Source organism: Balaenoptera physalus, assembly GCF_965194825.1.
Source record: "Balaenoptera physalus genome assembly, chromosome: 3".
Classification (NCBI taxonomy): domain Eukaryota; kingdom Metazoa; phylum Chordata; class Mammalia; order Artiodactyla; family Balaenopteridae; genus Balaenoptera; species Balaenoptera physalus.
Genome location: NC_138890.1, coordinates 121,476,096 through 121,502,421, shown reverse-complemented (window position 1 = coordinate 121,502,421; position 26,326 = coordinate 121,476,096). Strand labels below are relative to the sequence as shown.

At 41.8% G+C, this 26,326-nt stretch overlaps 1 long non-coding RNA gene across 1 annotated transcript in view; it reads left to right on the top strand.

The window, feature by feature from the left end:
• Positions 1-26,326, top strand: part of LOC309658619 — a 473,127-nt gene that overhangs the window by 17,601 nt on the left and 429,200 nt on the right. The gene's annotated exons all lie outside the window — the stretch shown is intronic.

Genomic DNA, 26,326 nt, shown 5'->3' with positions numbered 1-26,326 from the left:
ATGGGCTGACCTGCAGGTCGCCTCAGGGCAGGGGGACGGGCTGTCCCAGTCATTTCATCTGAGTGAATGGTGTCTGGTTCTGTCCCACTTCTCAGGGCCCGTGGCCCTCGGGCGCCTGGGTCATCTAAGACGGCCCTTTCTGTCCCCGGGTGCTGGGCTTCTCTGGAGGCCCCTCCCTGCCCGCAGCTTAGATTCTCCTTGCAGCAGCAAGAATGAAAGCAAGAAGCTCAGGAAATTCCTGCCTTCATGAACTCCTGCCTGGTTAAACATGAAAAATTGTTGTGGACTTTTTCTCTTTGGAGAACTAATACCTACTCACAAAAAGAAAAGAAAAAAAAAAATCCTAGGACACCACAAAGAAAAAAAATCACTCAGAAATAACTAATGAACTAACGGAAATATTTTGGTATGGTTTTGGGGTCTTTTTTTTTTTTCTTTTTCTGCCTGGTTTTCCATAAAGCTCTCTGCCTAGTTTCCTTTTGTTCTTGGGCTAAGAGGGAGGCCAGAGCCACTTTTCCTGGAATAACGGAGCTCGGCTACTGCCAAAACCTGTGAGAGGGCTTCCCTGGTGGCGCAGTGGTTGAGAGTCTGCCTGCCAATGCAGGGTACACGGGTTCGAGCCCTGGTCTGGGAAGATCCCACATGCCGCGGAGCAACTAGGCCCGTGAGCCACAAGTACTGAGCCTGCACGTCTGGAGCCTGTGCTCCGCAACAAGAGAGGCCGTGATAGTGAGAGGCCCTCACACTGAGATGAAGAGTGGCCCCCGCTCGCCGCAACTGGAGAAAGCCCTCGCACAGAAACGAAGACCCAACACAGCCAAAAAAACCCAAAAAAACAAAAAAACCCAAAAACCTGTGAGAGGGACAGTGTGGCACATCACGGAGGAGCTAGAGGCTCGTTAGTGTCTGTTTACCACCTTGCAGAAAGCTCCAGAGGAAGAACCTGAGACCGTCAGCTCCTGGACCAGGCTCCCCAGAGCTCCCAGCTGAGGATGTGCATAATGAATGCGGCAGCCTGGCCAGGGGAGGGGGGTCCCAGGGGCGGCCTCGTCTTTCCACGGCTCCCTGGAGAGCCAGGCATTCAGGGGTGGGGGCGGGGAACTGGCTTACTGTCTCCTGTGCTTGGGCTCACCGTGGATGCGCTGCTTGGCCCAAGGGCGGGGCCGAAGTTCACAGGCACACCTGCTGCCTGCTGTGCTGAGAGGCCCCTGGACGCAGCTCACACACAGCCCTGGACCGGCAGGGCTGTGGATGCTTCGTGGTCGCCTTGTCAGTCCCCCAGGCTAGGGGCAGGCACCGAGGCACGGGGAGAAGATGTGGCCTGGTGAAAGTCCGCTGTGGGAACAGGGAGCAATCCCCTGATTTCTGATCCGGGGCTCTTCCCTCCGCATGGCGCTGAGCCATTAGCCGTATCGCTTCCAGGCAAATCACCTCTTTCAGTCATTTATGTTCCCATCGGAAAAGTAGGCTGATATTGCCTGCCTCTCCCTATCTCCAGAGAATATTCTCAACATGGCATATAAAAGAGTACAAGATTGAGAGTCAGAAGGCTTTGGTGTGAGTCCTAACCCTGCGGGATCTTGGTCAAGTCTTTATCTATTTGAGCCTCAGTTTACCTGCTGTAACATGAAGGGAATGATAACAGTAATAGCAATAACAATAGCTAGCTTTCTGGAACCCTCTCTGTGGGCTAGGCAATGTGCTAAGTGCTAGGGTTATTTCATTTAATCTTCTTAATAACCTTATGAGGGAGGCACTATTATCCCCATTTTAAAGATGACGAAACTGAGGCTCAGAGTTTGACTAACTTGCCCCAGTTCTCACAGCTGGGCAATAGTACCTACCTCACAGGGTTTATGTAAGAATCGTGTGAGCTGTCTGTGACTATGTTTTTCAACTATGAAACTATGAAACATACATATGCAAGCATATACACTTGTCCTTAATTTTCAATATAAAAGTCTATTGACTTTTTTGGGGAAAAAGTCCTGAATTCCAAGTTATTGCTATTTGATTTCATTCACCAAACGTGATTTGAGCTGCTGCCGAACATCAGGAACTGTGTCAAGCACTGGAGAGGGGGGCAGCACGCACTCCCTGCGTGGTGGGAGGTCACAAGTTAGCAGAGAGTGCAGCCATCCAGGTAAACGTGACGGCTGTGACATCTGTTAAACTGCATCAAAGTGGGATGTGGGCCCGGGGGTGGTAAGGGCTGAGCTTTGTCCTGAACAGCGGTCCCCAACCCTGGCCTCTGTGGCCAACCCCAGAAATTCTGATTCACCTGGGGAGGGATGGGGCCCAGACATCATTGTTTTTTAAAGCCCTCTTGGGGGATTCTCGGGGTCCCCAGGGGTGAGAAGCACTGATCTAGATGGTTGAAGACAGCTCTGGAGGAGGTGATGTTTAAGCGAGGGGCTGCTGGAGTTTGAAGACGGTTCATTCTAACTGCAGCTGACGGCTTCACCAGGGGGAGTTTCTCTTCTCTGACAGGGAGGGTGGGAGGTCGCCCTCAGGTGAGGCTCCCAGGGGAGCTGCACCTCCTGAGAGAAACTTGGCCAGACTGCAAGCCTGCCCACCTCAACCTCTCCTCCAGGCACCGGGCATCCACTGAGAGAAGTGGTTTCCTTGGGAACCTGGGGGCCCCACCTCTCACCTCTGCTCAGCTAGCTGCACCTGAGCAGGAACTGGGTGAGGAGTAGATGGAGGGTTCTTGGAGCTGTGACTTTGAAGACAGGTTTCTCCCTTTACCCACCAGGCTGCCGATGGGGGGCTGCTCTCTAGAGAGACTGCATCACGTGATCCCCATTCATGTCGGACAGCCAGGCCTCAAAGATACAACCTTAAAAACCATGTTGACAGTGGCTTCCCTGGTGGCGCAGTGGTTAAGAATCCTCCTGCCGATGCCGGGGACATGGGTTCTAGCCCTGGTCTGGAAGATCCCACATGCCACGGAGCCACTAAGCCCGTGCACCACAACCACTGAGCCTGCGATCTAGAGCCCGCGAGCCACAACTACTGAGCCCATACGCTGCAACTACTGAAGCCCGTGCACCTAGAGCCCGCGCACCGCAACGAAGAGTAGCCCCCGCTCACCGCAACTAGAGAAAGCCCGCGTGCAGCAACGAAGACCCAACGCAGCCAAAAATAAATAAATTTATAAAAAACAAAACAAAACAAAGCCATGTTGACAAACGGCTCGTACAATTCTTATACCAACCTTATGTGGTAGACAATATTGCCCAGCTTTGAGACTGTGGATAAGTTAATTAAACTCTGAGTCTCAATTTCTTCCTATGTAAAATGGGGATAATAGCACCTCCCTCACAAGGTTGTTTAGTAAAAGAATCACCGGGACAGAGGGACCCCCTCTGATGCTGACATGTGGACACGTCAACATTCAGACTGTGAGGTGAAGTCACACGGAGGCAGGCGGAGGGATGTGTGGATGGGGTGGAGCCCAGAGGGCCTGCTGGGAGGAGGGACACCCACCCTGTCTGAGGCAGTGCCGGATGGAGACGGCAGTGGCAGTGGAGGCCAGCCACTTGCCCCCGCTGCCAGGCAGGAAGGATGGAGTCAAATTTGCCCCCTCGTTCTCCCCAAAGTGACTAACCAGCTAAGTCCCCACCTCCACAGATACAGTGTGAGTGAAGGAGTGAAAAGTGTCTGAAAGTGTCCCTCTAGGGCAGTTTCCTCTATCCAGAGACATGTCACAAGTGGAGAAGAAGCATTCCATACTCCCCCCCCCCCCGCCCATTTTACACAGGAAACCCTGGAATTTCAGAACTAAAAGTACTTTCAAGATTATCTAGCCCAACCTGCTCATTTACACAAGAGGAAACAAACTCAGTGAGGGAGAATGACTTGATGAAGAAGCAGAACTGAGAGCAGCCCAGGGGCTCCTGGTTCCCAGTCCAGTGTCTGTGCCACGTCTGGGGTGGAGCTGGGCGGGCTGTTCCCAGGTCACTGCTCTGGGAGCAAGGACCTCTCCAGCCAGGCCCACCCCTAGCGAGCCTTGCGTGCGGGCCAGCGACACAGCTCAGGCTTCCACTCCTTCCTCTGCTTGAACGTCTCGTGAATAAATGAGATGAGCCGCATCAAGGCAGCATCTGCTCAGTTAAGTTGTAACATGTATAACTATTCATCAGTATTTACCCTTTAATATGCATCTATTAAGCAAATGTCTATTCTTGAATATGTACTTGTCCTTGTGTTTAAATGCATAACTGGAGCCAAACAGAAAAAAAAACCCTGTCCTGTAACCTCCCTGCTGGATCTGACATCTTCCCATCCCTTCCAGGGCTCAGGCTTTGCCTTTGGCAACACATCCAGGACAATGCCATTCCCAGTATGACTCAGCTCACAGCAGTGCTACCACCTTGCCTCATTCTGGCTATGTGGGAGTCTTTCTAATCATCAAATGTCAGAACTGGAAGGGTTCTTATAGATTATCTGGTCCAGTGCTTTTTTTAAGATTCTCATTTCCAGAGGTTCACCCACTAGGTTTTCTTTTGGCCCTGCTCCCTCCCCAGTTCTCAGCCCCCTGAGAACAAGGGGCCCATCTTACAAATGAGCAAAGTGAGTCCCAGAAAGTGAAATCACACAGTGAGCAGACTTCTGAAGCTAGATTCCTGAATTCCATAAAAAGTTGCTTACAAAAAGTAAGACATGCTTTTTTGTTCTCATTTGTTGAAATTCTGATATTTTTGGCATTAAATGAATAAATTAAATAAGCTTTTTCTTTACTAATGGGGTTAGTCTTTTAATGAGTTTGTCAGATATTTGTCAGGCGCATGATCTTACCAGGTGCTTAAAAGATTCATGATCTGAACGTAGACACAAACAAAATTAGCCCTTGGTGCTAATGAAAATCAGAGAGCGCCTATAGGTAAGATCAAATTCCATTGCAAGTAACAGGCGTGCCAAGTAATTGTGGCTTAAACCAGACAAAAGTGTTTCTCCTTCACATGAAGGTCTGGAGATAGACAGTCCAGGGCTGGTATGGTGGCTCTGTTCCATAGAGTTCTCTGCCATAGGGTATGGCCCTTGACTTCTTGCACCAATTTGGTGGCTGGAACTCTAGCCATATTTACCAGATATAGCAGGATTGGAGAAAAGGGAAAAGAAGAAATGGGGCAAATGGCTCAAGCTAGCCACATCTTAATGGAATTTCCCAAACATTGCCAAAAAGAAACTTCTGTTTATATGCTATTGGCTTGAACTAGTCTTATGGCATCCCTAACTATATTCCAGGCAGCCGTGGGCCCAGCTAAAGTCAAGAGTTGTATTGCAGTGGGAGAAGGAGAGAATGAATATTGCGGGACACTCTGCCACAGAGTGAGTCTCCTATGTTTATTTCCCTTTTCCTTGATTTTCATAAACAGAGTTTGAGGGAGCCTAAAGGTATCAAGTGTGGGGAGGTGGAGAGGCGGGGGGAGTAAGGTGGGCCCAAGAGAGGAAAGGACTGGTGATACTCGATGGAGGCGGATGTGGGCCACATGACGCGTGAGTGATTCATTGATCTGGAAGACTGTGTCAAGTGCTCGCCAAACTGTGGGCCCCAAGGGTTCACATATCTCATCCCCTGGCGGGCTCGTTTAGGTGAATTGTCTATTGACTGAACAATAATAATGTTGCCTTAGTGCAACAGAATTTTATCTGATCCTAGATTCTGTTTCTGGAGTAGAGGAGTTTATGGCAAAAAAACCAAACCAAAACAAAACAAAAAACCATTAAGCAAACAAAACCAAACCAAACAGGAAAACTTATGGGAACATTTAATACTGAATAGGCAAGGCATGCCAAAGACCAAAAATACATTGCCCAAAAGCATGACAAAGCTAATAAGGGAAAAACGAGCTAATGTGAGATGATGGTGTATGAAACACCATTATTTCATTCTGGGACTAATGTGGGCAGCTGTGGACAGTCGAGCTACTTTAAGTCATGAACAATGATTATTGAATTATTAATAATGACAGGATTTCTTTTTAAATTTAAGGTCAGGTTAAAAAGCGCTTGGGTCTTATCTCTGTGTACAATGTATGGAGTATGGACAGTTCCTTAGCTGCCAGAGTACATCCCTGCATCTGAGATAGGAATGCATTTAATAGACTGAATCAGTGCGGCTTTCTTTTGGGAAATTTCAATTTCAGTGCAAGCAATTTACATAGAGAGTCACAGCTTGAATTCATAGCTCGTATCTTGGTTGCTTTGGAGATAGCTTCTCTGTTGGAAAGGCAATTACGACCTGCAGGAGAAGCCTGTCTACCATTAGTCTCCAGTTTTAAATGTTGACAGGTGGAGATGGCAGTGGAGGCGGGGGTGATTAATAAAGGGCTTTGTCTTTCTAGTCCACAGAAGGAAAGGGATTTAAGCGTCATGATTTCCTGATCTCCAGAGGTTTGTTTGTTTGTTTGTTTTTCCTGAACATTTCAAGCTTTTGACCAAAATGAGAACATGCGTTCTTTTTGTAATTAGTGAATTTTGTTACCTTAAGTATATAAGGACAAGTACATGAAATGGCTAAAAGTTGGTCCCTTGAAGTTTTACCAAGCCACGGAAAAGAAATCTAGTGAAACTGTAAAATTTGTCTTTAGTCCATGGATGTGGATAGTTTTGAAATCTATACAGTGGTTTTTGCTATAATCTTTGCCCTTCGTTGGGAAAATGGAATTGCACTCTGGTTGTTGATGCTCAATGCCATTGGACCACAAAGCAGTCTTTATGATGGTGTTCATGAAAGAGCTTTTCCCCTTAACTGCTAATATGGTGAAATTGTTGTGTCTGCAAATTAGATCATGGTTCAGCCAAACAAATGTGTATTTTATGAGTGACTTATTCTTTGTGAAGCCCTGATATAGCCCAGAGGCTTGTGCATTCAAATCAGAGGCCTGAGCTGAGAACTGCCAGCATTTTCATCTAATTGACTTCAGCATGGGGACCCCTGATTCCTTCTCCTTTAATCATCACCTTATATTCGAGGCTAAAAGGCTATAATTATTTGAAGTAGCTGAAATTTGAGCGACCTACATCATTATCTCAGCAAAGATGGACTTAAAGTTTATTGACACAAATGCCAGTTTCATTAAAGGTTTGGTACAAAAGGCAAGTCCATGAGACAGCTGGTTGGCTGAGGTGAATTGACAATGAATAGCACCAAAGACCCAGTAATCACCTGGGACTTTGAAGTAATTACCATCATTTCCATAATACAGTTTGCAGAGGATTATGGGAGGCCAGAAAAACCTTTATAGTTCTCACATTTGGCTTTGCCCAAATCGGGGCTAAGCTGCTTAGAATTAGAGGGCTTCTTCCCTCATCATTCCTCAAGCGTGGACCCTATAGCACCATGGCTCAACTCCACCCAGGCATATTCTTAGTCCAAAAAATAGTTGATGTGTCAAAACAAGTCAAAACTTTACTCTTCCCTAGACTGTGGAAGCCAAAGCTAACAGTATGACAGTACTAAAATTTGCACAGGTATAGATTTTTAAATCCTACCATATGCATCTATTTATCTTGTATATTTATTGGATGACTAAAGATAGCACATACCTACCTGCTACAAAGTTGAAAAATGTTATTAACAATTATCATCTCAGTTTAAACATACACAAATAAGCTCTCAATACTGTATGCTAGGATTTATTACTTACCATTACATAGTGAGAATTCCACATGTAGATTAACCATAGATCACTTTGGGAATTAAATATATTTTTCTACCACTTGTCAATTGCTACCTCCTACTGTGGGTTAACATAGTAGGCATGTCATATTTCCCCAACTAAGGCAGGCACCTCTAGTAACAATATTACCACAGACTTAGTGGCTTAAACAACACATATTTATTTATTGATCTTTTTAAAAAATTGAGGTATAGTCGATGTACAATATTGTATAAGTTTCAGGTGTACAACATAGTGATTCACAGTTCTTAAAGATTATATTCCATTTATAGTTATTATAAAATATTGGCTATATTCCCTGTGTTGTATCCTTACAGCTTATTGATTTTATACATAGTAGTTTGTACCTCTTAATCCCCTACTCCTATCTTGCCCCTCCTCCCTTCCCTCTCCCCACTGGTAACCACTAGTTTGTTCTCTATATCTGTGAGTCTGTTTCTTTTTTGCTATATTCACTAGTTTATTATATTTTTTAGATTCCACGTATAAGTGATATGATACAGTATTTGTCTTCCTCTGTCTGACTTATTTGACTTAGCATAATGCTCTCTAAGTCCATCCATGTTGTTGCAAGTGGCAAAAATTTCATTCTTTTTCATGGCTGAGTAATATTCCATTGTATATACATACCACATCTTCTTTATCCATTCATCTGCTGATGGACACCTAGGTTGTTTCTGTATCTTAGCAACTGTAAATAGTGCTGCTATGAACATTGGGGTGCATGTATCTTTTCGAACTAGTGTTTTTGTTTTTTTTGGATAAATACCCAGGAGTGGAATTGCTGGGTCATATGACAGTTCTATTTTTAGTTTTTTGAGAAACTTCCATACTGTTTTCCATAGTGGCTGCACCAATTTACATTCCCAAACAATACACATTTATTATCTCACAGTTTCTGTGGGCCAGGAATTCAGGCATGACTAAATTGGGGCTCTGCTTCAAGTTTCCCTGTGAGACTGTGATCAGTGTCCTCAGAGCTGAGGTCTCATCTGAAAGCTTAAATGGGAGAGGATCCACTTCTCAGCTCACAAATCTTGTGTTTTTGTCTCTTCCAGCACCTGACACTATGCTTTGCACATACAAATGGTACTTGTTAAGAACTGATGGGGATTCTAACTTCTATAAATAGAAATATATGGATGGGTAGCTAAGAACAAAACCACTATCCCGGGCTTGACCTCCTCTTTGAGGGAATGGATGGGAATAGAGATAATAAATTCCAATTTGGGTGGACTGTAGCCCAGTCTGTGACTATGCGGCTGGAGCCATCACACCTCTGGGTGAAAAAAGGTAAATAACAATGATAATAGCTCCTATTCATTGAGCACTTAACATGTGCCAGGTACTGTGTTGAGCAGATGAGAAAGCAGAGGCCTAGAGAGGTTAAATATCATGCCCAAAGGTCATGAAGGTGATAAATGGTGGAGCTGGGAAACCTTACTCTATGAATGCCAAAGTGCATGTTCCCATCTACTGTGTTTTACTGCCTCTGAGAGATGGCACTCTGGGTGGGGGCACAGAGCAATTTAGCTCTGTGGGGAGTGACGTATACTGCTGCCTTAACCTAAAGGTTCTTTTGTCCAGGAAAAGGGTTAAGAAGGGATTAAAAACTCTCACAGCAAGGTACTGTTACAATTGCTTTCCTTTTTATATAGGCCAATTTTAACAGCAAACTAAGCAATAAATCAATGTCTAACTTCTAGCATAGTTTAGCAACTAGGGTCGGGAGAGAGGGCAAGGATCATTCACAGTCGGCAGCCGTGTTTGCAGACGGGCAGGGAGGCTGCTCTTCGGTGGTCGGGGGTCAGCAGAGCGTGGTGCATGGCGCAGGGCAGGAAGCCAGTTGCACACAGGCAAGCTATGTTCCTTGTCAGCTGTCCCCCTGGCCTCCAGCCAGAGCAGGATTTTCTCCCCCAAGTCAGGTTATCGTGCACTGTGGTTTGGGGGCCTCAAGTTTCCAAATCATTAATGTAATAATCATATCGCTCTGGGCAGATTTCTACCCAGTGTCCTCTGTGACATATGGCAAAGACAAATGAAAAACACATTTATCATTCAGAACAAGCCAGCCACCAGCCGTCCTAACTAGCAAAAATAACTTAACAATGGATACTTTTATATATTACACCCAGACATGCATAGACATTAAATACAGGCACTGAGGAAGAGACAGTCATTATGAGGCGATTTATCAAAGGAAGGGGCAAGGCCACGGGTTTCTCAAAAAAATAACAGACTCAGCATTTACTGAGTGATGATGATACAGACCCAGCATCTACTGTACGTTCTCTGATGGTGGCTCTTATCTTATTACCTGTTAAACTTATAAGCTAGAATATTTGATGGTTTCTTACAACTTCTTAAACAGTGCCAGGATGTGTAACTAATGGGTCAAAAAAGTTATACCTCATCCCAGCTTTCCTACTCCTGCCTCCTTCCTGACAGACACAGCCATCTTACATTTCCCCAACTGGTTACCATTACTGTTGGGTCACGGCGCAGGAGTCACAGAGAACTACTTATCCCTTTTCTGAGTGTCACTTTCTGTGGATACCCTACAACGGTCTGGGTTTGTCAATGCTGTTTGACTGGAACAAAGTATTACAGAATGAGCATGTGCAAGAAAGGAAGGATTGTGCATACGCAGGCATTCCATAGAGTCTGAAGTGAGTATTGAAGTGAGATGCTTTTTGGAGAGACTCTGAGAATAGCAAAAAAGATGACAGTTGAAAAAGAAGGGAAACACGAGATTACTACCTTTGCAGTGGTTCTTATATTTTGTATCACGTTAGAATCCTCTAGGTAGTTTCAAAAATTCTAATATCCAGGCCACAACTCAAACCAATTAAATCAGAGTCTCTGAGGGTGGCACTCAGGCAAAAGTATTCTATAAACTCCCCAGCTCCCCTACACTGATGACCTAAAAGGAGAGGAGGCTTGCCATCTCCCAGTATAAACACTGCATCAGTTATCGATCACTGTGTAACAATATTACCACAAACTTAGTGGCTTAAATAACACACATTTATTATCCCGCAGTTTCTGTGGGTCAGGAATGCAGGCATGACTTAATTGGGGGCTCTGCTTTTACATCTCTCATGAGGCTGTAATCAGTGTGACAATCAGAGCTGAGGTCTCATCTTAAAGCTTGAATGGGGAAGGATCCACGTCCAAGTTCACACGGTTGTTGGTAGGATTCAGTTCCTCGTGGCTCAGGGCCCCCTGGTGAGCAGAAGAGTTGGAAATAAAAACAAGAAGCTCAGTCCAGATTATTTCTCTTTAATATTTGATTTATTATGAAGTAGTAGACAATCACGAAATGATTGCCTAGAGTTATATAATGATCACCCTTGTACACTGCCCAGCTTTATAAACAGTTTGCCATATTCCAGTAATTTTTTAAGTTGAAGTACAGTTAACTTACAATGTTGTGTTAGTTTCAAGTGTACAGCAAAGTGATTCAGTTATACACACACACACACACATATTCTTTTCCATTATAGGTTATTACAAGATATTGAGTATAGTTCCCTGTGCTATACAGTAGATCCTCATCCAATAATGTTTTCACTTCACTCTCTTTCTTTTCTTGAGGAAACAGTTATGTGGAAGAAAATGATGATCTTGTCACAATCGGTAACAAGATGAGTTTGCTTGTCTTTCCCTCCTTTCTTCCCGTGGTTATGATTCACGGCATGACGTATGGCGTGATGCATGTTAACACGAGTAGCTAGAGAGGCTGTGCCTGGAAGATCTACAGGAGAGGTGGAAGGTGACTGTCCTTCCCAAACAGCCTCAGAAGGTAAGCAAGGTGCCGGCAGGAGAACAAATGGCCTTGTATTAGGACCACTGTCCATGATGACATATTGAGTGTAAACCCAAGGGTGTTCCTGGCTCCAGTGCTCACAGGTACCAAAACCTGCTAACCACAGGTCATGGTGAGCAGAATTCACTAACCCAACTGACTTGACATTTATGGTGTGTATCTCTACTTCCATTTTCTGATTTTGGCCTGCATGACCAACTAGGTGTTATATTCCATACAGGCAATCAACCAGGGTCAAACCATAAGGATTACAAGAGTGTTTGCAGAGTTTAGAGATCTGCGTTGTCCTTGCTGGGGTTTCAGACAGTGTTAGGAAAGGGTGCTAAGTAAATTATAGAGCCTTCAGGTTCCAGGCTCAGGCCAGGGACAACAGACTTGAGGAACAGGTGAAGATTCTGGGGGATCTCAATCTTTCAGGAGGACCAGTCACAACAAAGCCCAATAGGCTTTCATAGGTGTGGACACGTACTGCTTAAATATTGGGCTCTTATTTATTTTAGATATTCTTGTCTCGTAGTTTAGTTGCATTTCTTTCACGCTCAGTTAAACAATTTCACTTATATCAAAATTCCTCATAAGGTTGTTTAAAATCTGCTTCACTGATCCAGGATATGGTGCCTGGTGAGAACTAAAAATAAACTGGAAATGCTCAAATGAGGTTTCAATGGCAGAATCAAAGGAGTTCCAGGGATTTCTAAACTTGGCCAAAGGCTTTCCTGATTTTCTATTTCAAGTTCATTCACATGAGGATTTTCAAAATCTGAAGATCATTCCTTCCTTTTCCTTGTGTTGAAAATAGAATCCTGGCTTAACTTTGCAGTAGATGGTAATTTACATTTTGGTCCTTCTGTAATGTGGTGATTGTTGTATAATGAGGCAGTAAAGCACTCGGCCATCAGAGTTAGACAGGCTGGGTTCAAATCCCAGCTCTGTCACTGATTATCTGTGAGACCTTGGTCAGGTGACTTATCCTCTCTCAGTCTCTTTGGTTGTAAAATCAGGGTCGATGTATGTGAGGATTAAATAAGATAATGTGTGCATTTAACACAGGTTGTAGAGCACAGTAAGTGTTCGGGAAATAGTATCTCTCACCTTCTCTTATTATAATAACCATAACCATCTCTTGACTTTCTGTAGTGGTCCTGGAAATGAAGCATTAGTATTCCAGATTTGTGGAGGGGTGGGGGGGAGTAAATATAAATGCCTTCTGTGTCAGAGATTGTGAACTCTTCCCTAATCTATTTCCTCATATTCCTGGGCATACAGCTAAGACCACACTTCCCAGCTTCCCTTGCAGTCAGGTGATGCCAAGTTCTAGCCAACTGAATTTGAACAGCAGTCATATGTCCCATTTCCAGGCCTGGCCCATAGAAATTTTCCATAAATACTCCATGCTCTTTCCCTTAGGATGGAGATAATTATGCTGACCTTAGAAACCATTTGATGAAGATGGCAGAGCCCCTGTCATTCTGAGTCCTTGAATGACAGTTGGGTGACAGAGACGAGCCAACTTCTGCTGAGAAGGAACATCCACCTTGGACTGAGGTAAATAAACTACTGTGTTTGAATCGTTCCATATTTTGTTATTTGTTACAGCAGCTAGTTCCAAAGGCCTGGTGCCATCTTGGTCACCTCTGTCCTTAACTAATACTCCTTTCTTGCTTCCCATTTCCTATTGAAAATTCCTCAAGTAAAAGAGTTAAATACAAAGGTTTTTGAGGGGCCAAGTAACCTGAGATCAACATTTGGGAGCTCCTATTGATTTTATGGAGCACTTCTGCTTTTTATTTTCTAAGACCCAGGAATCTTGGGAATTAAGTCTCGTTATGACAAAATTTTGAAGGTGGATGTGGAAGGGCTAAGATTACCCAGATTTTACTAATCTTGACATCAAAGCGTTAACTATAGCAAGTAAAATTCACCTAGCCATGCATATCCATTTGAGCATACTCAAAAGGGTTCATGAAAATGGAGAAAGGCATAGTTGAGAATGACTGAAATCATTAATGGAAATTAGATACAATTTGGTATACATATGAAATCATTAATGGAAATTAGATACAATTTGGTATACATAGTCATTTACAAGAACTTTAAAGAACATACAGTGGATTTTCACTTCAATCTCCAATTCCTGCTCACTACAGAACAGTTAGTCACCCTTGACAAATAAGTTTGAGGAAAGAGTTTTGCTCTGGGGCAATCTGCATCCTCTTCTGTGGGTCTCAGTTGCTATTGTCCCCAGGTCCTTCTGCCAGAACCGACCTTCCTTCCTGCCTTCCCTCCCTCCCTCCCTCCCTCTCTTCCTTCCTTCCTTCCTCCCTCCCTCCCTCCCTCCCTTCCTTCCTTCCATCCTTCTTTTTTCATGTACTTGCCTTATGTACTGAATCTTACTAATGAATATTATCCATTAATAAAAAATGGCTGACTGTTAGTGAAAATGACTCACTTACCAGGACCCTTTTGCTGCCGTCTCTCTGCAATAGTGTTAAGAATGAAGTTTTAAGACTCCAGTTTGGAAGAGAGTGTCACTTCTTGCTTGGAGTCTAAAAAGAAGTTCTGCCCTTGGACAGCCCCTTGACACTTCCTTAACTATGTGTCACCTCATTAACCATTCCTCCAGCAAAGAAGCTGAAAAAGTTACATTCCAGGCCTTGTTTCTCATACTGAAGGCCTTGGCAGTAACCTATATTCTTGGATTCTAGTCTAAGGGCTTATCATCAAAGGAGTCATTATGTAAATATAAGATGTGACCACAAACCAAAACTCCTTATTAGTCCCCTAAATTCAGGAAGTCTTCCTCTTAAGGGATCTGAGAAAAGTTCTGGCAGTCTGAAAACAAGTGTCAGGAGGGATACTAAGGTGTAGTTAAGTTTGGGAGCAGTGACCCATCAGGTCAAACTAGATGCTATGTAGTTCATAAGTAGTGTGTAGATGGATAGATAAAGCCCTTGATTGTCAATGGGTCAGCATTGTTAGTTAAAAAAAAAAAAAAAGAACCATAATCATAGATATAGTCTCCCAGAATATCCCATACTGTAGTTATTAAAGATTAAATATTATTCAAAAGAAAGGAATTTGTATGAAGGAGAATTCCAAAATCTCATAGCCTTCTATTCCAAAAGCATTTTCCCATGAAGAGAATTCCAAGATTCATTGCAAAACAGAGAGGTTTCTAGTTTTTAGATCCTTATTAGGAAAACTCACTCTGAAATTTTGACCTACCAACAATCACTTTGGACAGGTAATAAATAAATAATTGAAGTCAAGCCTTAAATTAGAACTCCACTTAGGACAGGCCCCGTCCTTCTTGTCCTGGGGTTTTGGGCTGCTTGCCGCAGTTTCATAACAGCAGTTTCACCAAATTCGATGTGAAGTTTTCCTTAAGAACTCTCCATGGAATGGGAAAAATGGTTAGTACCTGACATCTTCCTTAGGGAAGAAGAGAAAGGAATGTAGGGTGAACAATTAATATGCAGTATGTGCTTTACCAATGTATTATTTACTCATTGATTTTCTTAAAAATCAAGATTAGTATTACTATTCCCATTTTGTATGTAGAGTTAAGCAACTTGAATAAGGTCATTCAGCTATTAAGTGGACGACACAGTACTCCAAAGCAGGTCTATCAGGCTCCAAAACTCATGTGTTTCCACTGTCCAGTGCCCTGATATTTATCAAAGAGTGTGTGCATACCAAGTTCTTGTCCAAGTACAGGCGTACCCTTTTATTGCACTTTGCTTTATTGTGCTTCGGAGGTACTGCATCTTTTACAAATCAAAGGTTTGTGGCAAGCCTGCATTGAGCAAATCTGTCAGCGTCATTATTCCAACAGCATTTGCTCCCTTTGCGTCTCTGTCACATTTTGGTAATTCTCACAATATTTCAAACTTTTTCATATTATTATATGTATTTGTTGTGGAGAGCTGTGATCAGTGATCTTTAATGTTACTACTATAACTTGCTGAAGGCTCAAATGATGATTAGTATCTTTAAGCAATAAACTTTTTTATTGAAGTATAGTTGATTTTCAATATTGTCTTAGTTTCAGGTATTCAGCATAGTGATTATATACTCCATTATAGGTGATTACAAGATAATAGGTATAATTCCCTGTGCTATACAATACATCCTTGTTATTTATCTCTTTTATATATAGTAATTTATTTCTGTTAATCCCTTACCCCTAATTTGTCCCTCCCCACTTCCCTTTCCCATTTGGTAACCACCAGTTTGTTTTCTATAACTGTGAGTCTGTTTCTGTTTTGCATATACATTCATTTGTATTATTTTTTAGATTATACATATAAGTGATATCATACAGTATTTGTCTTTCACTGTCTGATTTATTTCACTAAGCGTAATATTTTCTAGGTCCATCCATGTTGCTACAGATGGCAGAATTTCATTCTTTTTTATGGCTCAGTAATATTCCATTGTGTATATATACGTACAATATCTTTTTTTTTTTTTTTAGAGACTCCTCTTTTTTCTTTTTTTTTTTTTAATTTTATTTATTTATTTATTTATTGGCTGTGTTGGGTGTTCGTTTCTGTGTGAGGGCTTCCTCTAGTTGTGGCAAGCGGGGGCCACTCTTCATCGCGGCGTGCGGGCCTCTCACTGTCGCGGCCTCTCTTGTTGTGGAGCACAGGCTCCAGACGCACAGGCTCAGTAGTTGTGGCACACGGGCTTAGTTGCTCCACGGCATGTGGGATCTTCCCAGACCAGGGCTCGAACCCGTGTCCCCTGCACTGGCAGGCAGACTCTCAACCACTGTGCCACGAGGGAAGCCCACGTACAATATCTTTATCCATTCATCTGTATATGGACATTTAGGTTGCTTCCATGACCTGGCGGTTGTAAATAGGGCTGCTATGATCATTGGAGTGCATTATCTTTTCAAATTAGTGTTTTCGTTTTTTCCGGATATATACCCAAGAGTGGAATTGCTGGGTCATATGGTAGTTCTATTTTTAGTTTATTGAGAACCCTCCATACTGTTTCCTACAGTGGCTGCACCAATTTACATTCTCACCAACTGTGTATGAGGGTTCCCTTTTCTCCACACCCTCTCTGACATGTGTTATTTGTAGACGTTTTGATGATAGCTATTCTGACAGGTGTGAGGTGATACCTCACTGTGGTTTTGATTTGCATTTTTCTAGCCATTATCAATGTTGAGCATCTTTTCATGGCCTGTTAGCCATCTGTATGTCTTCTTTGGAGAAATGTCTATTCAGGTCTTCTCTCCATTTTTTGATTGGGTTGTTTGTTTTTTTGATACTTAGTTGCATCCACATTTTGGATATTTTGGATATTAACCCCTTATTGGTCGCATCATTTGCAAATATTTTCTCCCATTCTGTAAGTATTCTTTTTGTTTTGTCTATGGTTTCCTTTTTTATGCAAAGCTTTAAGTTTAATTAGGTCCTATTTTTTAATTTTTGCTTTTATTTCATTTGCGTTAGGAGATGGAGCCAAGAAAATATTGCTACAATTTATGTCCAAGATGGTTCCGCCTATGTTCTCTTCTACGAGTTTTATGGTTTCTGTTCTTACATTTAGGTCTTTAAACCTATTTTGAGTTTATTTTTGTATATGGTGTGAAGGAATGTTCTAATCTCACTGTTTTACATGTGGCTGTCCAGTTTTACCAGCACCACTTATTGAAGAGACTGTCTTTTCTGAAGCAATAAACTATTTTTAAATTTAATTTTTATTTTATATTGGAGTATAGTTGATTTACACTGTTGTGTTAGTTTCAGGTTACAGCTAAGTGATTCCAGTATACATATACATATATCCATTCTTTTTCAGAGTCCTTTCCCATGTAGCTTATTACAGAATATTGAGTAGTGTTCCCTGTCCTTGTTGACTATCTATTTTATATATAGTAGTGTGTAAATATTAATCCCAAACTCCTAATTTATCTGTTCCCCCACATTTCCCCTTTGGTAACCATAAGTTTGTTTTCGAAGTCTGTGAGTCTGTTTCTGTTTTGCAAATAAGTTCATTTGTATCATTTTTTTTTTAGATTCCACATATAAGTGATATCATATGATATTTGTCTTTCTCTGTCTGACTTACTCTACTTAGTATGATAATCTCTAGGTCCATCCGTGTTGCTGCAAATGACATTATTTCATTCTTTTTTTTTTAAATAACTGAGTAATATTCCATTTTATACATGTACCACATCTTCTTTATCCATTCTTCTGTCAATGGACATTTAGATTGCTTCCATGTCTTGGGTATTGTAAATAGTGCTGCAATGAACATTGGGGGGGTTTTCTCCGGATATATGCCCAGGAGAGGGATTGCTGGATCATACGGTAATTCTATTTTTAGTTTTTTAAGGAACCTCCATACTGTTCTCCATAGTGGCTGTATCAAATTACATTCCCACCAACAGAGCAAGAGGGTTCCCTTTTCTCTACACCCTTTCCAGCATTTATTTTTTGTAGACTTTTGGTGATGGCCATTCTAATTGCTGTGAGTTGATATCTCATTGTAGTTTTGATTTGCATTTCTCTAATAATTAGTGATGTTGAGTATCTTTTCATGTGCTTTTTGGCCATCTGTATGTCTTCTTTGGAGAAATGTTTATTTAGGTCTTCTGCCCATTTTTTGATTGGGTTGTTTGATTTTTGATATTGAGCTGCATGAGCTGTTTGTATATTTTGAAGAATAATCCCTTGTTGGTCACTTCGTTAGCAAATGTTTTCTCCCTTTCTGTGGGTTGTCTTTTCATTTTGTTTATGGTTTCCTTTGCTGTGCAAAAGCTTTTAAGTTTAATTAGGTCCCATTTGTTTATTTTTGTTTTTATTTCCATTACTCTAGGAGGTGGATTCAAAAAGATGTTGCTGTGATTTATGTCAAAGAGGGTTCTGCCTTTTTTCCTCTAAGAGTTTTATAGTATCCAGGCTTACATTTAGGTAGCAATAAAATATTTTTAAATTAAGGTACATACATTGTTTTTTTAGACATGATGCTATTGCACCCTTAATAGACTACAATACTGTGTAAACATAACTTTTCTATGCACTGGTAAACCAAAAAAATCCATGTGCTCACTTTATTGTGATATTCACTTTATCATGGTGGTCTGGAACTGAACCCACAATACCTCTGAGGTATGCCCATAAATGGGAATGATTTAAGAAGACAAATAATGCAAGAATGACTATTTTAATGTCAGCATGAAATTCTAGTTCTACAACTGAGCCCTAGAACTTTCTCTGTTAATACTTTGGTTAGGGTCTTGTTTCTTCCAGTGTTCAACTCCCTTCTGACTCAGGTTGAAAGATTCCTCTGAAATTAGTAGGGTTTCAATTCAGAGTGATGTGGCAGTACAGAGAATGGGCAGTCTTGAATTTTCCAATCCATCTCAGCCATCAAAGCTTACTCTGTTCTTCTTTCTCTGACCTCTAGTAAAGTGACTGTCAAACTTTGGTTTACATGAGAAACATTTGATGAAATTGTTTAGAAATGAATGCCTTGGCTTCCACCCTAGAGATTCAGGAAGTCCTAAGTGAGGCCAAGAATCTGCACTTTCCACAAACATCCCAGGTGATCAGGGCAATTTGAGTTTGCAAGTGCTCTAATTTTCCTTATTACTCTCATTTTCCTTTTGTTTTGTTTTTAAACCTCACACCCTCTTGGGGTTGAGATTTCTTTTGTAAGCCATGCTCTTTGGTTCTCTGCACCTGTAGAACTGCACTGCTAGTGTATGGTCTGGGCTCGTGAGGGCTCAAGACTGAAGCCAGAAAAATGGGGGTAAGATCTTATAGCCAGAAACTCTAAGAGGGAAGATGCCTTAGTCAGAAGGGAAGTAAGAGGCTACTAAATAAAATATTAGTGGTATAATAAAATTCTGTTGAGAACAAAATGGTCAAAGAGTCAAAGACAAACTCAAAGGAGTGACACAAACCTGAAGGAATCATGCCAGAAAGGTGAGATCCCAGAACAAGCTGAGGCTCACGGAAAATGCTAAGGACAAAAACAAGGGCTTTTAAGAAGCTGCGCAGGGATCAAAAACAATGAAGAAATAAAGGCCAGGAGCAGATGATGTAATGTTGACAGACGATGGGGCAAGCAGCTCTGCTTATTTCCTGTTTTTCTTCCCGACTGCATCAGAGGGAAAGATCTTCCAAACTGAAAATTTGCAGAATAAACATGGCTTAGGGAAAACGTCATCCAAAGATAGGAGAAGGGGTGGGAAAGAAGACCTAATGGCACAAAGTGAGTACAACTTTCAAGACAAGATGAGTTATATCACACAGCACCAAAAACTGGCATCACAAAGATGTTATTATTGGTTATCTTTAAAGTCTATGGAGAAAGAAGTGCCACATGACAGGAGGCAAGAAAATGTCCTGGTTTTTCCTAAAGTTTTTTTCCCCAGAAACCACAGATGTTCATCCCTTGCAAAATCCTAGAAGAAATGACAAATTAGGTAATCTGGCAGAACTTAGAAAAGGAGTGGTGATCCTTTGGGCCAGCACAGGTCCTGCGGAAACACGTTGTATCCAACTCTCTGCTTTGTCTTTTTTTTTTCTTTTTTAATAATATTGCCCTGTAGATAGATGGGAGAGATTGTAGATAAGGAGTTCAGCAACATCAGATCCTGTATCCTGAGCATTTGCCCAACAAACCTCTTAAAGAAAGGAGGCCCCCTACCCTTTGAAATAGGTCTCTTCAGAAACCTGACCATTTAGACTAGCTTCTGGCTCAATCAGGCATGTTCACTTGCTTCCCAACCCCACCCCCCCTTTTTTTTTTTTTACACTATTCACACATCAGTTCTTGTGTATTCCATCGAACAAGTTGCCAGGGTGACAAGGCACCATCTGGCTTCAGATCCCGAGGCTGAGATGGGTCCTGTCTTCTTAGTTTGCCCTGGGCATTCAGTGTCTCTCTAACTTCAGTGCCCTGTTTGACTCCACTTTCTCAAACAGCACTGTCTCTGCTTAACTAGTCCACATTCTGGTGTCCCAGCTACCTTTCTCCACTCAGTTCTTACTGTAGTAACTCTCTAGACTCCCATTCCATGCTCCAATTAACAAACTCTCAGCAAAGTTTCAAGGTGACCCTGTATCAAAGATTTAAACAATGGCTCACTGGTACCATGCTTCGACGAATTCATAGCTGCTCAGAAAACCGTGCCTAAGACTACTGTTTTATGGACATATCTCTCCAGTAGATAATTAAAAACCCAATGTCACCCTGGTTAATATTTTTTTAACAACCTGCAGGAAGACACAGAAGGTTGGATTTTCAAATATGCTGATCGTGTAGTCCTTGGATAGGAACAAGTATCTTGGAAGGTAAAACAAAGATTCAAAAATATAGGTAGTTAAAACTAAAAGCTGGTTCTTTGAGAAGATAAACAAAATTGGTAAACCTTTAGCCAGACTCATCAAGAAAAATAAGGGGAGGACTCAAATCAATAAAATTAGAAATGAAAAAGGAGAAGTTACAATGGACTGCAGAAATACAAAGCATCATAACAGACTACTACAAACAACTCTATGCCAATAAAATGGTCGACCTGGAAGGAATGGACACATTCTTAGAAAGGTATAACCTTCCAAGACGGAACCAGGAAGAAATGGAAAATATGAACAGACCAATCACAAGTAATGAAATTTAAACTGTGATTAAAAATCTTCCAACAAACAAAAGTCCTGGTCCAGATGGCTTCACAGGTGAATTCTATCAAACATTTAGAGAAGAGCTAACACCCATCCTTCTCAAACTCTTCCAAAAAATTGCAGAGGAAGGAACACTCCCAAACTCATTGTACGAGACCACCATTACCCTGATACCAAAACCAGACAAAGGTACTACAAAAAAAGAAAACTACAGACCAATATCACTGATGAATATAGATGCAAAAATCCTCAACAAAATACTAGCAAACAGAATCCAACAACACATTAAAATGATCATACACCATGACCAAGTGGGATTTATCCCAGGGATGCAAGGATTCTTCAATATACGAAAATCAATCAATGTGATGCACCATATTAACAAATGGAAGAATAAAAAATATATAATCATCTCAATAGATGCAGAAAAAGCTTTCAACAAAATTCAATACCCATTTATGATAAAAACTCTCCAGAAAGTGGGCATACAGGGAACTTACCTCAACATAATAAAGGTGATACACGACAAACCCACAGCAAACATCATTCTCAATGGTGAAAAACTGAAAACATTTCCTCTAAGATCAGGAACGAGACAAGGATGTCCACTCTCACCACTATTAATCAACATAGTTTTGGAAGTCCTAGCCACAGCAATCAGAGAAGAAAAAGAAATAAAAAGAATACAAATTGGAAAAGAAGAAGTAAAACGGTCACTGTTTGCAGATGACATGATACTATACATAGAGAATCCTAAAGATGCCACCAGAAAACTACTAGAGCTAATCAATGAATTTAGTAAAGTTGCAGGAAACAAAATTCATGCACAGAAATCTCTCACATTCTTATATACTAACAACGAAAGATCAGAAAGAGAAATTAAGGAAACAATCCCATTCACCATTGCAACAAAAAGAATAAAATGCCTAGGAATAAACCTACCTAAGGAGGTAAAGGATCTGTACTCAGAAAACTATAAGACACTGATGAAAGAAATCAAAGATGACACAAACAGATGGAGAGATATACCACGTTCTTGGATTGGAAGAATCAATGTTGTGAAAACGACTATACTACCCAAAGCAATCTACAGATGCAATGCAATCCCTATCAAATTACCAATGGCATTTTTTACAGAACTAGAACAAAAAATCTTAAAATTTGTACGGAGACACAAAAGACCCCGAATAGCCAAGGCAATCTTGAGGGAAAAAAACGGAGCTGGAGGAATCAGACACCCTGACTTCAGACTATACTACACAGCTACAGTAATCAAGGCAATATCTTTCTGGCACAAAAACAGAAATATAGATGAATGGAACAGGATAGGAAGCCCAGAGGTAAACCCACGCACTGATGGTCAACTAATCTCTGACAAAGGAGGCAAGGATATACACTGGAGAAAAGAGAGTCTGTTCAATAAGTGGTGCTGGGAAAACTGGACAGCTACATGTAAAAGAATGAAATTAGAACATTACCTAGCACCATACACAAAAATAAACTCCAAATGGATTAAAGACCTAAATATAAGACTGGATGCTATAAAACTCTTAGAGGAAAACATAGGAAGAACACTCTTTGACACAAATCACAGCAACATCTTTTTTGACCCACCTCCCAGAGTAATGAAAATAAAAGCAAAAATAAGCAAATGGGACCTAATGAAACTTAAAAGCTTTTGCCCAGAAAAGGAAACCATAAACAAGACGAAAAGACAACCCTCAGAATGGGAGAAAATATTTGCAAATGAATCAACGGACAAAGGATTAATCTCCAAAATATATAAACAGCTCATGCAGCTCAATAGTAAAAAAAAAACCAACCCAATCTAAAAATGGGCAGAAGACCTAAATAGACATCTCTCCAAAGAAGACATGCAGATGGCCAAGAGGCACATGAAAAGCTGCTCAACATTACTAGTTATTAGAGAAATGCAAATCAAAACTACAATGAGGTATCACCTCATACCGGTTAGAATGGGCATCATCAGAAAATCTACAAACAACAGATGCTGGAGAGGGTGTGGAGAAAAGGGAACCCTCTTGCACTGTTGGTGGGAATGTAAATTGTTACAGCCGCTATGGAGAACAGTATGGAGGTTCCTTAAAAAACTAAAAATAGAATTACCATATGACCCAGCAATCCCACTACTGGGCATATACCCAGAAAAAACCGTAATTCAGCAAGACACATGCACCCCAATGTTCACTGCAACACTATTTACAATAGCCAGGTCATGGAAGCAACCTAAATGCCCATTGACAGACGAATGGATCAAGAAGATGTGGTACATATATACAATGGAATATTACTCAGCCATAAAAAGGAATGGAATTGGGTCATATATAGAGACGTGGATGGACCTAGAGACTGTCATACAGAGTGAAGTAAGTTAGAAAGAGAAAACAAATTTCGTATGTTAACGCATATATGTGGAATCTAGAAAAATGGTACAGATGAACCAGTTTGCAAGGCAGAAATAGAGACACAGATGTAGAGAACAAACGTATGGACACCAAAGGGGGAAAGTGGGGCGGGGAGGGAGAGGGGGTGGTGGGATGAATTGGGAGATTGGGATTGACATATATACACTAATATGTATAAAATAGATAACTAATAAGAACCTGCTGTATAAAAAAATAAAATAAAATTTATAAAAAGATAGATTCTTTGCAAGCAAATTAAAATATTTTCTCTTGCATCTTTATTGGATTAAAACATATTTTTTCAAAAAAAAATATATAGGAAGCTATGAAGGTAACACTGAATGGAGAGAAATGTACAGTCCAGTCCTTAAGTTAAAAAAAATCAACTGCACATACCTGGCACCAGTGACCATTGACCACATTACCAGAGGTTAATGTGAAAATCACCTTAAAGCTTTTGTTAACTACAAGCTCATTGTGGGTCATTAATGTGACATGGCTGCCAGGAAGCTAATGCCATCATCAGCTGTATTAATAAAAATATAGACTCAGTATTAAGAGAAGTAATGACCCCACTGGTTAAGGACATGGGGAGAAATCCCAATGTCCCAATGATGACACAAACCTAAAGTAATTATGTCAAGACAGTTATGTCATAGAATGCACTGAAGCTTGCAACAATACACTATGTCTAGGTTATTTATTATACAGGCTGCTGGGATCAGCAATAGGGAAATGGTAAAAAAAAAAAAAAAAAAAAAGAAAGAATAATGTGTGGATTTAATTCTGAGTACATCTATTTCTTCAGAGGTGCCACTGGCAAGGAAACACATCCAGGCTAGTGCTGTGTCTGCAAATCATATCGCAGGATTGTTATTCAAAGGAACTGGGGTATTTAACCTGTGGAGAGAAGAATTTAGAGGCAGGATAATGCATCAGATGTTTTCATGGGCTCTCACGCAGGAGGAGAATCAAGACTCCTTCTCACAAGGGTAGGTGTGGGACCCAAGGGGAGAAGCTGCCACAGATTCAGGCTCTAAACCCAGCACCTCTGACCCGTGGGTGCGTCCCAGATGCCTTGTGAGGTAGTGAGAACTTGGCTCGACTCCAGGAGCAGAGAGCAGAGCCCTCAGGTTGCGGGCAGGGGGCTTTCTCTCTTGCAACTCCCCTACTCTAGTGCTCTGCGCCTTGGAGGAAAGAGGTCCTGAGGGGTCCCGCAAATTGCTCCAGGTATGTCCCCCGCGGTGCTCCGTGTGACAGCAGGAGTGCTTCCGTGAGCAGAGCCTGAGGGGGTGGGGAGAGAAGTGTGTACAAAGGAGTTGGGTCCCTTCACAGGCTCAGTACCTACTGAAGACAGAGCCTAGCACAGTCGGTTTTTCGCTTGCGCCCCTGGTGCCTGGCTGTCTGGTGTTGGGGGACCATAGTTGGCTCTCCTCAGGCTCCACTCAGAGGAAAGGCCTGCTGGGAAGCAGTATGCCTGAGAATGCAAACAGTTTACTGGCAACAGCGTCTCTCCTGCTCTACCAGCGTCTGATGACATGTGGGGGGGAGAGGAGAGAATAGGAGAGAGAAACAGAGTCGGGGGAAGCAGGAGCAATGGAGAGAAGACGGGGGGAGGGAGGGGAAAAGGGCTGGCCTCTGTGCTTTGGTCTGGCGTTTGGCACTTGCTGGCGTATGAGTGCCACCAATTTCTGAACCAGTGAGGGTCTAAGTCTAAGGCAAAGAAAATAGCCCAACAAAAGGAAAAAAAAAAAAAAAAAAGAGGGTTTGTTATACTATTCAGATCTCTGGAGACATTTTTAGTTGTCACAACTTGGGGAGAGGGATGTGACAGGCATCTAATGGGTAGAGACCAGAGATGCTGCTAAAATTCCTATAATGCACAGGACAGCCCCAATAACAAAGAATTGTCCAGCCCAAGATATCAATTGTGCTAAGGTTGAGAAACCATGTCTTAAAGGGATTTAACATCAGAGACCCCAGTGCCTAGTGTCCAGGGCCACCCACTTACAGTGGAGCCAAAAGGACCATAGAAATCATAATCTTCCCCTCTTACAGGTGAGGGGTTTGAGGCTCAGAGAGTGAAGGGGCTTGTCCAGGGACCCAGGCCTTGGATTGAGGTGAGTAAGAGCCTTGGAGTAAGATAGAACTAGTGTTAAATCCCAGTTCAGTTAACATCTATGCAACTTGGACGAGTTACTTCACCTCTTGGAGCCTTAATTCTCTCACTTGTTAAATGGACATCATGTAATAACTCCCTCACAGAATAATTTTAAGGAATATGTGAGATAATGCATGTAAAGTGCTTAACATAGCACATGGCATGTAATAAATGGCACCTGTAATTATGAGTAGCGGAGCTGGAGCTAAAATCTTGCCTCCTATCCCCAAGTTTTGTTCTCTTTCCACTGCATCACTTTAATGAGTCCCAAATTGGGGCTAGCCATCAGTCCTGAGAGGCTTGTAGCGCAGTGGTTGTGAGCTCTGGCACTTGGCCCAAGTGGATCTGGATTCAAAGTCCAGTGCTGCCACTTTCAAGCTGATAAATTACTTTATCTCTCTCTAAGCCTCAGCTTCTTCATCTGTAAAATGGGATAATGCTAATACCTGAGTTATAGGCTTATTGTGAGATTTAGAATCAAAACTCGTATTAAACACTTTAGCTCAGAGTCTAGACTATTGTAAGGAATCATTATATTGATATATTAGTTATAGCTAATGTTTATGACA